General features: G+C 47.2%; 1 protein-coding gene across 3 annotated transcripts in view; it reads right to left on the bottom strand.

Moving 5' to 3' along the window:
- Positions 1–15,452, bottom strand: part of FAR1 (fatty acyl-CoA reductase 1) — a 103,906-nt gene extending 88,454 nt beyond the window's left edge. For all 3 annotated transcript variants that reach the window (XM_050955085.1, XM_050955086.1, XM_050955087.1), the window contains exon 1: positions 15,313–15,452. The gene's annotated coding sequence lies outside the window, so the exon portion shown is untranslated. The remainder of the gene's footprint in view (positions 1–15,312) is intronic.
- Positions 15,453–16,028: the final 576 nt, after the last annotated feature.

Below are 16,028 nucleotides of genomic sequence, written 5' to 3'. Positions count from 1 at the left end.
CCACCACTTTATCATGAAGGGGAACTGGTGATAGGAGGTTTAGCACCTACGTCCACCTCCTAAGTCAGCAGCTGACACACAAGAGCTCCTACCTCCTCTTAGTGCTGCAGGGACAAGAACAGCAGTCCCAGGAAGGAGATGAAGTCTATGCCTGGTCTACACTAGGCGTTTAAACCGATTTTAGCAGTGTTAAACCGATTTAACGCAGCATCCGTTCACATTACGAGGCCCTTTATATCAATATAAAGGGCTCTTTACATCGGTTTCTGTACTCCTCCCCAAGGAGAGGAGTAGCGCTAAAATCGATATTACCATATCGGATTAGGGTTAGTGTGGCCGCAAATCGACGGTATTGGCCTCCGGGCGGTATCCCACAGTGCACCACTGTGACCGCTCTGGACAGCGGTCTGAACTCAAATGCACTGGCCAGGTATACAGGAAAAGCCCCACAAACTTTTGAATTTCATTTCCTGTTTGGCCAGCGTGGAGCTCTAATCAGCATTCTCCTGAGAATCGAAAAAGAGCTCCAGCATGGACCGCACAGGAGGTACTGGATCTGATCGCTATATGGGGAGAGGGTTCAGTGCTAACAGAACTTCGTTCCAAAAGATGAAATGAAAAAATATTTGAAAAAATTTCCAAGGCTATGATGGACAAAGGCCACACCAGGGACTCACTGCAGTGCAGAGTGAAAGTTAAGGAGCTCAGACAAGACTACCAGAAAACCAAAGCAGCAAACAGAAGGTCCGAGTCAGGGCCGAAAACAGGCCGCTTCTACATTGAGCTGCATGCAATTTTAAGAGGGCTGTGCCACCACTACCCCACCCCTGTCCGTGGATTCCGAGGCGGGGATTCTAATCTCAACCATGCATGAGGATTCTGCAGAGGGGGAAGATGAGGAGGAGGAGGAAGAAGAGGACGACCTTGCAGCGAGCACACAGCACTCCATTAGCCCCAACAGCCAGGAGCTTTTTGTGATTCAGACAGAATTACCCTCCCAGCCCTCCCAAGCTACTAGCCCAGACAGTGAAGCCATGGAAGCGACCTCTGGTGAGTGTACCTTTGTAAATATAAAACATGGTTTAAAAGCAAGCGTTTTTTAATGATTGATTTGCCATGAGGGCTTGGGATGCATTCACGGCCAGTAAAGTTACTGGAAAAGTTTGTTAACGTGTCTGGGGATGGAGTGGAAATCCTCCAGGGACATCTCCAAGAAGCGCTCCTGGAGGTACTCCAAAAGCCTTTGCAGAAGGTTTCTGGGCAAGGCAGCCTTGTTCCATCCACCATGGTAGGACAGTTTACCACGCCATGCGTGTAGCAAGTAATCGGGTATCATTGCATGACAAAGCATAGCTGCGTATGGTCCCGGTGATGGCTGGCATTCAAGAAACATCCGTTCTTTATCTAGCTCTGTTATCCTCAGCAGAGTGATATCGTTCATGGTAACCTGGTTGAAATTCAGGAATTTAATTAAGGGGACAGAGATGGCCATTTTCCTACTGGGCTGTTGCTTAAAAGAAATCCTTCCTTGCACATAGCCAAGCGGGGGGAGGGGAGGAAGGATAGCGCTAAGCTTTTTTGCATTTGGCTAGCAGAAATCGTCCCAGCTACCAACAACGCCGTGGGGGGCGGAAAGAGGGGTGATTAGCAGTGATCTTCCATGATACCAGCCATGAGGTGGGGGGAAGGGTAAAGCAATCATCCTAGAGAACTGGATGGGGGGGGTTGGCTTCTGCTGCTGCATGTTAACAGGAAAGAAGCATCAGAGGGCACTGTGTATATGAAGACTGGAGAAGTCGAAAGACAATGCCTTACCATGGTCTCATGCAAGCTGAATTCTGATGCCCGGACCTGCATCTGTGAGATCTGTAACACCAGAGCCGCAGGCACTCAATATTAAGATGCAAAATGCAACCTTGTAGTGAAATCACATGTGCTATGTAAGGTGAATAGTGTTGATCACTGTGAAAGAGTTTAACCATTGTTCTGTAAAATGTAACCTTTAAAATACTTCTCTCCCTTTTTTCCCTCCCTCATGCAGCTGCACATTTTTCCAAGCCTCCCTACTCCATCCCGAAGGCTCTCTCAGATAAGTCGGAGGAAAAAGAAGATGCGACATGAAATGTTCTCAGAAATCATGGAAGTAACCCGCAATGAAAGAGCTCATCTGAATGAGTGGAAGGACGTGGTAGCAAAGTACAGGAAAGATGCCAGTGAACGTGAGGACAGGAGGGACCAAACGTGAGGATAGGAGGGACGCTCGAGATGAGAGGTGGCGGCAGGAAGATCAGAGCTGTAGGCAGGAGGATCAGCAGTGGTGAGATGCAACGCTGGAGCTGCTGCGTGATCAAACTGATATCCTCCGATGTCTGGTGGATCTTCAGGAAGAGCAGCGGGGTCACAGAGTGTCGCTGCAGCCCCTGTGTAACCACCCTCACCACTCACCATGTTCCGTATCTTCCTCACCCAGACGTGTAAGAACGCGTGGGGGAAGGCTTCGTGCACCCGCCCACTCCACCCCAGTGGACAGTCCGACCAAAAGGCTGTCATTACATTGAAGTGTATTTAGTGGCCTTTTCCTTCCCTCCTATCCTCCTCCCAAACCACACCCGGGATACCTTGTCAGTTCTCTGCCTCTTTTTATAATTACTTTTTAATAATGAATACATGATTTTTAAACGATAGAGACTTTATTTCCTTAGGCAAGCTGTAATCAAAGGGGGAGGGTGGGTTGCTTACAGGGAAGGAGTCAATAAAGGGGTGGCGTTCATGAAGGGGAAACAAACACAGCAGTCACATTGTACCCTGGCCCGTGATAAAACTTGTTTTCAAAGCTTCTCTGATGTGCACTGCTTCCTGGTGTGCTCTTCTAATCGCCCTGGTGTCTGGCTGCGCATAATCAGCGGCCAGGTGATTTGCCTCAGCCTCCCACCCCGCCATAAAGGTCTCCCCCTTACTCTCACAGAGATTGTGGAGCACACAGCAAGCAGCAATAACAAAGGGGACACTGGTTTGGCTGAGGTCTGAGCGAGTCAGGAATGTGCGCCAGCGCGCCTTTAAATGGCCAAAAGCACGTTCCACCACCATCCTGCACTTGCTCAGCCTGTAGTTGAACAGCTCCTGACCACTGTCCAGGCTGCCTGTGTATGGTTTCATAAGCCATGGCATCAAGGGGTAGGCTGGTTCCCCCAAGATAACTACAGGCATTTCAACATCCCCAACTGTTATTTTCTGGTCTGGGAAGTAATTCTCTTGCTGGAGCCATTGAAACAGATAAGTGGTTCTGAAGACGCGAGTGTAAGCAGACTCAGGATGAGCTCTACCCTGACATCTGGTGGAAAGAATGTCAGAGAGTGTATTTGCATAGGCACGCCTACCCCATCCCAGGCTGCCGAGCTGTGGGACTGCTTTGTGACAGAAATGATTCAACCTCAGTTGGGTGGTATTTGCTAGACAAGGGACATGGGTTCCAAAACCCAGTGAATTGCGAGAGGTTGGGGACAGATATCTGTGCCTGGTGGTGCAGTCTCCTTGTGGAGCCAGAAGCACCAGTTCCACCCCCTCCTCTCTCCATTGTGGAATGTCAGAGTTGATTTTTTTATTCCCCCAAGAATCTAGATACAGGTTACTGAGCTGAACGCACTTTGGGCTAATGGTGCACTAGCACTGGGGCTCCCCTACTAAGAGCTGAGATCACTAAGAGTTGAAATCACTAAAGAGCTGAAATTACTGAGCTGAGAGCACTGAGTACTGTGCTAACTAGTGGGGGAGCTTGAAGCTATACTGTGGAACAGAGCAGCTGGTGGAGTGGAGCAGTTTGTGTGGATGGCTGGAGCGGATCACAGGACAGCTGGTGGAGCGGAGCGGCTGGCAGAGCGGAGTAGCTGTGGGATGGGTGGAGCGGCCCATAGAGCGAGTGGAGCCGAGCAGTTTGCAGCGAGAACTGGAGCAGCTCATGGAGCAGAGCAGCTGGTGGAGCAGAGCAGTTTGTGAGGACGGCTGGAGGAGCAGAGTGGAGTGGCTGTAAAGCGGAGCATTTCATGGAGAAGGCGGAAGCAGAACTCACAGAGAGGGAGGGCAGTTGGCCCCGGACCACGTAAGGTGCCCCTTTCTACACAGGCTGGGGGGATGGACCTCTACAGATAAACTCTCGAACTCTGGGGTGGCACTGACCAGAGACTTTTGGGTTGTTGGACTTTCGGGTGACTGGACTTAAAACCCTAAGGGGAAAAAGGACATTGCCAAACGTACTTGGAGGTGGGTTTTTGTTTATGGTTTGTGTTATAACCCTGTTTGTGGTGTTTCTCCAATGGGATGCCGCATTGATTCCTTCCTTTATTAAAAAGATTTTGCTACACTCAGACTCCATGCTTGCGAGAGGGGAAGTATTGCCTCCTAGGGGCACCCAGGGGGGTGTGGTATGTAAGTGCCCCAGGTCACTGGGTGGGGGCTCGAGCAGGTTAAGCATTGTGTTACTGAAACGGAACCCCTGGATACTGAACCCGTCCCTTGTTGCTGCCAACTCAGAGGGGCAGAAGGGTTACACGAGTGTCATGAACCCTTCCTGGCCATCCCACGTGGATGTTGGTGAAACATCCCTTGTGATCCACCAGTGCTTGCAGCACCATTGAAAAGTACCCCTTGCAGTTTATGTACTGGATGCCCTGGTGCTCCAGTGCCAAGATAGGGATATGGGTTCCATCTATCGCCCCACCACAGTTAGGGAATCCCATTGCAGCAAAGCCATCCACTATGACCTGCACGTTTCCCAGAGTCACAACCTTTCATAGCAGCAGCTTAATGATTGCTTTGGCTACTTGCAACACAGCAGTCCCCACAGTAGATTTTCCCACTCCAAATTGATTCCCGACTGACCGGTAGCTGTCTGGCGTTGCAAGCTTCCAGAGGGCTATTGCCACTCGCTTCTCCATTGTGAGGGCTGCTCTCATCCTGGTATTATGGCGTTTCAGGGCAGGGGAAAGCAAGTCACAAAGTTTAGAGAAAGTGCTCTTATGCATGCGAAAGTTCCGCAGCCACTGCGAATCGTCCCACACCTGCAAAACTAAATGGTCCCACCAGTCTGTGCTTGTTTCCCGGGCCCAAAATCGGCGTTCAATGGGTAGAACCTGCCCCATTACCAGCAGGATCTCCAAAGCGCGGGGGCCCGCGGTTAGGGAGAAATCGATGTTCACGTCCTCATCACTCTCGTCGCCGCGCTGCCGTAGCTGCCTCCTCTTCTCCTGCGTTTGCAGTTCATGGTTCACCATAGACAGCACGAGAATGGTGAGGAGTTTACAACGTCCACGATCACGCTACTGAGCTGAGCAGGGTCCATGCTTGCTGTGCTATGGCGTTTGCTCAGTTCATCCAGTAAAAAAGGCGCAAAATGGCTGTCTGCTGCTTTCAGGAAGGGAGGGGTGAGGCTGTACCCAGAACCACCGGCGACAATGATTTTTGCCCCATCAGGCACTGGGCTCTCAACCCAGAATTCCAAGGGGCGGGGGAGACTGCGGGAACTATGGAATAGCTACCCCACAGTGCAACGCTCCAGAAAGCGACGCTAGCCTCGGACCATGGACGCACACCGTTGAATTAGTGTGCTTAGTGTGGCCGCGTGCGCTCGACTTTATACAATCTGTTTTATAAAGCCGGTTTATGTAAAATCGGAATAATCCCATAGTGTAGACGTACCCTATTTGAGCAGCAGTTGCTAGAGAGGAGAACTAACTTCTTTCAAGTGCAGGTCTTCATCCACCAATAAAAGGAAATGGAGTGGGGGAAGTGTTGGGGATGAACTGGTGGTGAAGAATTCCAAAAAAAAAACCTGTAAGGTGAAAACCAAGAAAGGAGAAACTGATTTTGTAGTTGGCAAGCCATTCAGTCTTTGTTTAATCCTGAGCTGATGTTGTATTTCCACAATTTCTGCCTGTGCACGTCGGCACATCGCTTGCCTCATAACCTAAATCGCACAGAACGCAATGCCATCCACAGCCTCAGAAACCACCCTGACATTATAATCAAGAGGCTGACAAAGGAGGTGCTGCTGTCATCATGAACAGGTCCGACTACCAAAAGGAGGCCAACAGACAACTCTCCAATACCAAATTCTACAGGCCACTTCCCTCAGATCCCACTGAGGAATACACTAAGGAACTGCACCATCTACTCAGGACACACCCTACACTAACACCGGAACAAATCAACATACCCTTAGAATAACCCTGGTCGGGGCTCTATCTACTACCCAAGATCCACAAACCCGGAAATCCTGGAAGCCCCATCATTTCGGGCATTGGCACTCTCACTGAAGGACTGTCTGGATATGTGGAGTCTCTAATCAGACCCCATGCCACCAGTACTCCCAGCTATCTCCGTGACACCACTGATTTCCTGAGGAAACTACAATGCATTGGTGACCTTCCAGAAAACACCATCCTAGCCACCACGGATGTAGAGGCTCTCTACACAAACATTCCACACACAGATGGAATACTAGCTGTCAGGAACAGTACCCCTGATGATGCTACAGCACAACTGGTTGCTGAGCTCTGTGCCTTTATCCTCACACACAACTATTTCAAATTTGATGACAATATATATCTCCAGATCAGTGGCACCGCTATGGGCACCCGCATGGCCCCACAATATGCCAATATTTTTATGGCTGACCTGGAACAACGCTTCCTCAGCTCTCGTCCACTCATGCCCTTTCTCTACCTATGCTACACTGATGACATCTTTGTCATCTGGACCCATGGGAAGGAAACTCTGGAAAAATTCCACCACGATTTCAACAGTTTCCACCCCACCATCAACCTCAGCCTGGACCAATCTACACAGGAGGTCCACTTCCTAGACACCACGGTGCAAATAAGTGATGGTCACATTAACACCACCCTATACCGAAAACCTACCGACCACTATGCCTACCTTCATGCCTCCAGCTTCCATCCTGGGCACACCACACGATCCATTATCTACAGCCAAGTACTGAGGTATAGCTGCATCTGCTCTAACCCCTCAGACAGAGACCAACACCTACAAAATCTCCACCAAGCATTCTCAAAACTACAATATCTGCACAAGGAAATAAAGAAACAGATCAACAGAGCCAGATGTGTACCCAGAAGCCTCCTACTGCAAGACAAACCCAAGAAAGAAACCAACAGGACTCCACTGGCCATCACATACAGTCCCCAGCTAAAACCCCTCCAACGCATCATCAGGGATCTACAACCCATCCTGGACAATGATCCCACACTTTCACAGGCCTTGGGTGGCAGGCCAGTCCCCGCCCACATACAAATCTGCCAACCTGAAGCACATTGTCACCAGTAACTGCACACCGCACCACAGTAACTCTAGCTCAGGAACCAATCCATGCAACAAACCTCAATGCCAACTCTGCCCATATATCTACACCAGCGACACCATCACAGGACCTAACCAGATCAGCCACACCATCACTGGTTCACCAATATAATATACGCCATCATATGCCAGCAATGCCCCTCTGCTATGTACGTTGGCCAAACTGGACAATCTCTACTGAAAAGGATAAATGGACACAAATCAGATATTAGGAATGGCAATATACAAAAACCTGTAGGAGACTACTTCAACCTCCCTGGCCACACTATAGCAGATCTTAAGGTGGCCATCCTGCAGCAAAAAAACTTCAGGACAAGACTTCAAAGAGAAACTGCTGAGCTTCAGTTTATCTGCAAATTTGACACCATCAGCTCAGGTTTAAACAAAGACTGTGAATGGCTTGCCAGCTACAAAACCAGTTTTTCCTCCCTTGGTTTTCACACCTCAACTGCTAGAACAGGGCCTCATCCTCCTTGATTGAACTAACCTCGTTATCTCTAGCTTGCTTGCATATATATACCTGCCCCTGGAAATTTCCACTACATGCATCTGACGAAGGGGGTATTCACCCACGAAAGCTCATGCTCCAAAATGTGTTAGTCCATAAGGTGCCACAGGATTCTTTGCTGCTTTTACAGATCCAGACTAACACGGCTACCCCTCTGATATGTTGATGTTGACCATGCAATCAGCCCAATTAAGCAGCAAGCCATGTTTAGCAGGGTGCTATTAGGTACAGTCGTTTTTCCAAACAAGCTAGAGAACATGTCTTCCCCCCTAAATCCAGACAGTTCAAGAAGTTCTGCCATTACACTCAGATAATTTCATTATTCATTCTAAACAGCCACTATTAGTCTATTAATTTGTATTTGAAATCCATGTGAGGGGGTATACAAACCCCACACCAGGGTGGAGTAAGAATCTGCTTTGGGCTACAGATGCCCCGCCCCAACCCACCACATCTGCACATCATAGTTTCATAGACTTTAGGACTGGAAGGGACCTCGAGAGGTCATCGAGTCCAGTCCCCTGCCCTCATGGCAGGACCAAATACTGTCTAGACCATCCCTAATAGACATTTATCTAACCTACTCTTAAATATCTCCAGAGACGGAGATGCCACAACTTCCCAAGGCAATCTATTCCAGTGTTTAACTACCCTGACAGTTAGGAACTTTTTTCTAATGTCCAACCTAAATCTCCCTTGCTGCAGTTTAAGCCCATTGCTTCTTGTTCTATCATTGGAGGCTAAGGTGAACAAGTTTTCTCCCTCCTCCTGATGACACCCTTTTAGATACCTGAAAACTGCTATCATGTCCGCTCTCAGTCTTCTCTTTTCCAAACTAAATAAACCCAATTCTTTCAACCTTCCTTCATAGGTCATGTTCTCAAGACCTTTAATCATTCTTGTTGCTCTTCTCTGGACCCTCTCCAATTTCTCCACATCTTCCTTGAAATGTGGTGCCCAGAACTGGACACAATACTCCAGTTGAGACCTAACCAGCGCAGAGTAAAGCGGAAGAATGACTTCTCGTGTCTTGTTCACAATACACCTGTTAATGCATCCCAGAATCACGTTTGCTTTTTTTGCAACAGTATCACATTCTTGACTCATATTAAGCTTGTGGTCCACTATGACCCCTAGATCTCTTTCTGCCATACTCCTTCCTAGACAGTCTCTTCCCATTCTGTATGTGTGAAACTGATTGTTCCTTCCTAAGTGGAGCACTTTGCATTTGTCTTTATTGAACTTCATCCTCTTTACCTCAGACCATTTCTCCAATTTGTCCAGATCATTTTGAATTTTGACCCTGTCCTTCAAAGCAGTGCAATCCCTCCCAGTTTGGTATCGTCCGCAAACTTAATAAGCGTACTTTCTATGCCAACATCTAAATCATTGATGAAGATATTGAACACAGCCGGTCCCAAAACAGACCCCTGCGGAACCCCACTTGTTATACCTTTCCAGCAGGATTGGGAGCCATTCACAATTACTCTGAGTACGGTTATCCAGCCAGTTATGCACCCACCTTATAGTAGCCCCATCTAAATTGTACTCTCTTAGTTTATCTATAAGAATATCATGCGAGACCGTATCAAGTGCCTTACTAAAGTCTAGGTATATCACATCCACCGCTTCTCCTTTATCCACAAGGCTCGTTACCCTATCAAAGAATGCTATCAGATTAGTTTGACACGATTTGTTCTTTACAAATCCATGCTGGCTATTCCCTATCACCTTACCACCTTCCAAGTGTTTGCAGATGATTTCTTTAATTACTTGCTCCATTATCTTCCCTGGCACAGAAGTTAAACTAACTGGTCTGTAGTTTCCTGGGTTCCTTTTATTTCCCTTTTTATAGATGGGCACTATATTTGCCCCCTTCCAGTCTTCTGGAATCTCCCCCATCTCCCATGATTTCTCAAAAGATAATAGCTAGAGGCTCAGACACCTCCTCTATTAACTCCTTGAGTATTCTAGGATGCATTTCATCAGGCTCTGGTGACTTGCAGGCATCCAACTTTTCTAAGTGATTTTTTACTTGCTCTTTTTTTATTTTATCTTCTAAACGTACCCTCTTCCCATAAGCATTCACTATATTAGACATTCCTTCAGAATTCTCAGTAAAGACCGAAACAAAGAAGTCATTAAGCATCTCTGCCATTTCCAAGTCTCCCGTTACTGTTTCCCCCTCCTCACTGAGCAGTGGGCCTACCCTGTCCTTGGTCTTCCTCTTGCTTCTAATGTATTGATAAAAAAAGTCTTCTTGTTTCCCTTTATTCCCATAGCTAGTTTGAGCTCATTTTGTGCCTTTGCCTTTTCTAATTTTGCCTCTGCGTTCCTGTGTTATTTGCCTATATTCGTCCTTTGTAATCTGACCTAGTTTCCATTTTTTATATGACGCCTTTTTATTTTGTAGGTCACACAAGATCCCGTGGTTAAGCCAAGGTAATCTTTTGCCACATTTTCTATCTTTCCTAACCATCGGAATAGCTTGCTTTTGGGCCCTTAATAGTGTCCCTTTGAAAAACTGCCAACCCTCCTCAGTTGTTTTTCCCCTCAGTCTTGATTCCCATGGGACCTTACCTATCAGCTCTCTGAGCTTACCAAAATCCGCCTTCCTGAAATCCATTGTCTCTATTTTGCTGTACTCCCTCCTACCCTTCCTTAGACTTGCAAACTCTATGATCTCATGATCACTTTCACCCAAGCTTCCTTCTACTTTCAAATTCTCAACAAGTTCCTCCCTATTTGTTAAAATCAAGTCTAGAACAGCTTCCCCCCTAGTAGCTTTTTCAACTTTCTAAAATAAAAAGTTATCTGCAATGCAGTCCAGGAATTTATTGGATAGTCTGTGCCCCGAGGTGTTATTTTCCCAACATATATCTGGATAGTTGAAGTCCCCCATCACCACCAAATCTTGGGCTTTGGATGATTGGGATGCAAGGACTGGAGGAGTTAAAAGGAGGGACCTCCACACAGAAGGGGGAAACCCTGGGCAGGAAACAGGCTGTTGAGCTCACCAGCTCCGAGAGAGAAATCTGTCAGCCAACACAGCCTCTAGCCCTGAAGAAAGGAGAACACAGATCCTCTGGGGGTAAGAGGGAGGAAGACAGTTATACACTCCCTATATAACCCCTAAAGGGGAGCTATGCCAAGGTCAGATTCATGCAATTACATTTATGTTTAAGCAAAGATTCTTTTAAACCATCTCTGCAGTTTCCATTGAATTTACTTACTATTTTCCTAGTTTTGAAGCTGGTAAGACCACACCACACTTTTAAAGCATATATTCACCTTTTCAGTAAGAATGTGATGGTTCATTTAATTGTCCCACAAAAAGGTACAGCATAAAAATATTCAGGTTGCAAGTGAACAAGTTATATAAAATGTATGAACCCCTTCTCTGACTCACCATCCACCCAAAAATATTAGATTGCTTTCCCCTTTGACAGAGTCACGCAGAACCAGTGCAAGCATGTTGCTGGGGTCTCCAATCCAAAGACCCACCTCTAACAATTAGCTCCATTACTTAGAAAATGATGCCCCCTCTCAAAAAAGAACTAATATGCAAATAAATATTACATTAATAAGAGTGGTATCACACCTGAATTGAACAGCTACAACTTTTACTTTGGCACTGGATGTTTTGAAACCTTATCTTCAGGTATTGTTTGCCTGAGATAATACTTCCTCAAAACTTGCTTCCAAAGTATTAGAGATGACACTAGAGCAAAAACTGACAACCTATTCTCCTTAAACAGTATCTGCATGTCTTGGTAGCATAAACAGGACACTAACCGCTAAAGTCTACTAACCACTAGAAAGTAGGAAACATTCATTAGTAGGTATGGGCCCCCTAAAGCATCTTTGTGCATAATTTGGACTGTATTAAAAATAAAGTTTATAGCCTTCGTGATTATGAAGATACACTGCATTCACATTTGGAAGGCTAAGTGATATAGTACTGCTTTTCTTTGCTCACAGACAAGTCCTGTTCTGCTGCTGCTACTCAGGCAGCTTTCCCAAGCAGCTTCAGACTCAAACAATACTTGTAAATGGCACAGCTTCTACCCAGAGCCAGGGAAAAGATGTGAAACTGATACTGTCAGTTTCACACTTCAGATGCTCAGAAAGGCTATTTAACTACAGCAGAATCAAGAACTAGAATTATTCACAGAGAAGCCTAAAAAAAACAGAGGCTGAAAAGCAACAAATGAAAGAGCACCCTCCGCTCACACCAGCCAAGAGACTGGATAGACATGCCCTCTCTACAGCTATGAAGCTCTGTAGTGGGAGAGCAACAGAGAGCTCCTTTGCCATTTCAGGAGATAGAGGTAAATGGTAGTACCTCAAGTTTACAAGACATGCATCAGCCTCTGCTTACCAAAGATAACAGGTGTTACCATCTCAGGGCTTGAAAAATTTATGAACATGTCCAGAAAACCAAACCCATTACTGTCCCACAACATTCAAGTCTCCTCACCACTCCCCATTACTAAATGACTAGAACTGGGACAGGAAGATTTTTCATCTTTAGAGAAAATGATTTTAAATTTAAACAGCTACAATGTGTTCCAATATCACAAAGTTATGCCTATACTTACCTTGAAGTATCACTTATGACAATTAAGTATTAGAATAATAAAAATCAACTGTTTGACATCTGTTCTTTTCAAAGTAATGCTAAAAACATACACATTTTCTCCCTAATTCTTCAATCTGGCTCTATAATCTAAAAAACAAATCCATAAAATTATCAATCACTGGAAAACCAGTTTCTCCTACGTGTACAAAAGCTTTTCAAGGGGAAAAAAGTGGTATATGTCAAAGCCCCATTAAAGACCAAACAAACATAAGAAAGAATTGTAACAAGGTTTCTCACTCTTAAAGCTCATGACCAGATATTGCAGTACACAAAGTAACACTGCACATTACTTTAGCCCCCTGCATTCATAGTTCAGACACAATATGGATGGCAGAGATTAATGAAATAAAGCACTGATTAAGATTACATTTTAGGCCAGAATCTCTTATTTTAATAGTTACTATTAACATGCTTAAGAACGCATACATATATGAACCTTTCACCAAAGCATTTCATGCTGTTCAGGTTTCAGAAAGATTTTGTTTCACCAATTTCATGCTAGCTTACTATGACTAGAAGTTAATGGTGAACTCATAATGTATTAAGGGATTCACACTAAGTGCAATTAAAAAACCTCTCCAAAAGTTACCTATTGCACAAAGGCAACTAAGCTTTAAAATGTTGTACATAATAGGTGTCAGCACTTTTGTCAAGCCTCAGCCCACATCTACGTTATTGGCACTACAGCAGCATAGCTATTGTACTCTGGAGAGTAGACAGAGATTACAGCATCAGAAAGGGATTTTCTGTCACTGTAGAAACTCCACCTTCTTGAGTTGCAAAAGCTATGTCAAACATTCTTCTGTCAACCTAGCTATGTTTATGCAGAGGGCTAAATTGGCAAAACTACAGCACTCAGGGGTTTGTAATTTTCACATCTGATTGCAATAGCTATGTTGACCTAAATTTTAATTTGTCCAAAGACAGCTGGACAAATTAATGAGTGAAACTTTATGGGAGGTGATGCTCAGCTGCCCTGAAGGTCACTTCTGATTTATGTCGTAAGATCCTAGAAGCTCATGTCCCTCAAAATATTTTACAGGGGTGGTATGATCCTCTTCCTCTGATGCATCAGCGATAGCCACGCCTCAAGATGGAAAACTGAACAAGGACAGCAAGGGCTCTGAAGTAGCACCAAGCATTCTCTGTCTTGGGTGCTTGGCTGTCTGGGTCTTACTCACATGTTCATGGTCTAACTCATTACAATATGCAAGGTCAGGAAGGAATTTTTTTCCAGGTCAAACTGGCAGTGACTTTGTGGGGTTTTGCCTTCCTTTGCAGTGTGTGGGTTCTGCACACTTGCCAGTATTATCTAGGTATATCTCATTTAATTATTTCTCTATCGTTGTGGGGCCTTAAGCACCAATGCACCTGGGTCCCTCCTATTCTCTGCCTGTGGCATGTAGTAGTTTAGTCCTTTGTGGGCTGTAATACCTTGATTTAGTTTCAATTGTTGGAATTAGCATGTGGATGCTGGTGGCTTTGATATCTAGGTGGTCAGCCTTAGTATCTAGCCTTAAACTGTATGACCAGACCTCAGGCAAGAAAGTCTCTCTTTGTTTCCACTCATCAAGAGCTGTCAATATAACACTTCAGAGTTCCACCTCCATAAGCTCCTGGCCTAAGGCAACCTAAAGCCCTGGGGCATCAGAGTGATTATAACCCCACCTATGCCTTTCCCCACTCATGTGGGAGCACTAGACAGAAAAATCTTCAGACGAAGAAGTGGTCAGTTTTAATCCTCACTCTCTCATAGACTCTTGGATTGCAGGAAGTGAGGTTGCGTCCCCTTCCTTGACTACTACTCTCTGCTTCCCATCCAGTAGCTGCTACTTATAGCAGCTTCCCTTCCCTCATAGCTGTTTTAATGCTGCTATGCTAAGAGCAGTAAGCTACACTGAAGGGAGGGGGGGGAGAGGGAGAGAGACAGAATGCCTCAGAAGTGGTTGCCAGGCAGGGAGCAGAGAGCTGCTTTGTAGGGAAGGACAGTGCTTTACTCCATACAGGGAGGCCCAACCAATAAGAAAACACTAGTAAGAGAAAAAGTAGGAAGCATATGATGATGAACTAAAGGTAGAGTGGGTGTGTTGCTCTCTGCAATACCCCTCTTCATATACAAGACCACCGGGAGGAGGTATGGGGGAAAAAATCCCCCTTCCAAAAGAGACTGAAGTCCAAGAAAAACACAAGCTGAGAGAAATCATTTAACAGCAGACAGGAGTTTCATTTAACAGCAGGGATGTAGTCCTACATACGCAAATGCAAATACAGCAGCATTATAGTGTCACATTACAGGGAACAGAGCCATCAATCCACATAGCACAAAAAAGTTTATATCTAAAACAAGATAGTTAACGTTTAGGACGAACACACCCATAGCATCATGATGAATGCATCTACAAAGCTCATACAATTTGAGGAAGAATCTGTGTTGATTCCCCTGCTGTCAGACAGAAAACCCCAGTACTGCCCCTATACCTGAGACAGCCTCAGCCCCTGTTACTCCTTGGCTATGCTGCCCCCCCCCCACCGTGCTCCCCCAGCGCCAGAAGCGCCTCCCCGACCTGCCCAGAACACCCACCCGAGTAGTCCCAGCACCTCCCACCCCAGCACCCAGCCCCAACACCCCCTGACAGCGCACCCAACTGCCCTGCCCGGAGACAGCCCCCTCCCACGGCAGCGGGGGGGGAGGGGCTCAGCGCTTCCGCCCCCTCCCCCCAAGACACCAGCGCTCCCACCCCCACAGGGGGCTCCCCGCCCGCCCAGGCTCGCTCACGGCAGCGCCCCGTACCGTTATGCTGCCGCTAGTCCCGCTGAGCCTGAAGGTCCCCCGCGTCGGGATACTCCCAGCGGCAGCCGGCTACTTCCAGCCCCGCCCGTCGCTTCTCACCCTGCCGCCCCGGCTCCCCGCTTCCCAGAAACCCAACAGGGCCTGGAACAACCACTATCATTGGCCGCTGCGCGGCACGTGCCATCCACCTTCCTATTGGCTCCCGCGCACGCCACTCTCCGAGCGAAAAGCGCCGCTGATTGGCAGATTCTCGGAGCCATCGGTAGCGAGACACCTGCCCGCGTGCTGAGGTCGGAGAGAAGCCAATAGAGGGCGGCCGAGCCACGGGCTGGGGGAGGAAGTCGTTGGTTGGCCGGTAGCCGACGCGTGACGCGCCCTTGCGGGGCGCTGTAAGCGGCTGGGGCGAAGTCCCCCGGCTCGTCGGTGCTTGGCTAGTGGGCGGGCGCCCGCCGCTGGGCCAGGCGGTACCGCTCCCCCGGGCCCCCCCGCCCCGCATTGCGACCCGTCCCGCCACAGAGCCACAACATGCCGCAAAACCTCATAGCCCAGCCACACGCTACTGACCAGTCCCCTCACTGGCCACGCTGCCGCCATGGCCCTGCCATCGTTACCACAGCCCCAAATGCCCCTGGCTACAACGCATACCCAGCCGGCACCCTGCCATTGCACACAGTCCTCCCGCCTGCACTGTGTCCTCAGACATCGCCCCCTCCACA

The sequence above is a fragment of the Gopherus flavomarginatus genome, chromosome 5 (genome assembly GCF_025201925.1).
Source record: "Gopherus flavomarginatus isolate rGopFla2 chromosome 5, rGopFla2.mat.asm, whole genome shotgun sequence".
NCBI classification, from domain to species: Eukaryota; Metazoa; Chordata; order Testudines; family Testudinidae; genus Gopherus; species Gopherus flavomarginatus.
This window is presented reverse-complemented; position numbering and strand designations above follow the sequence as displayed.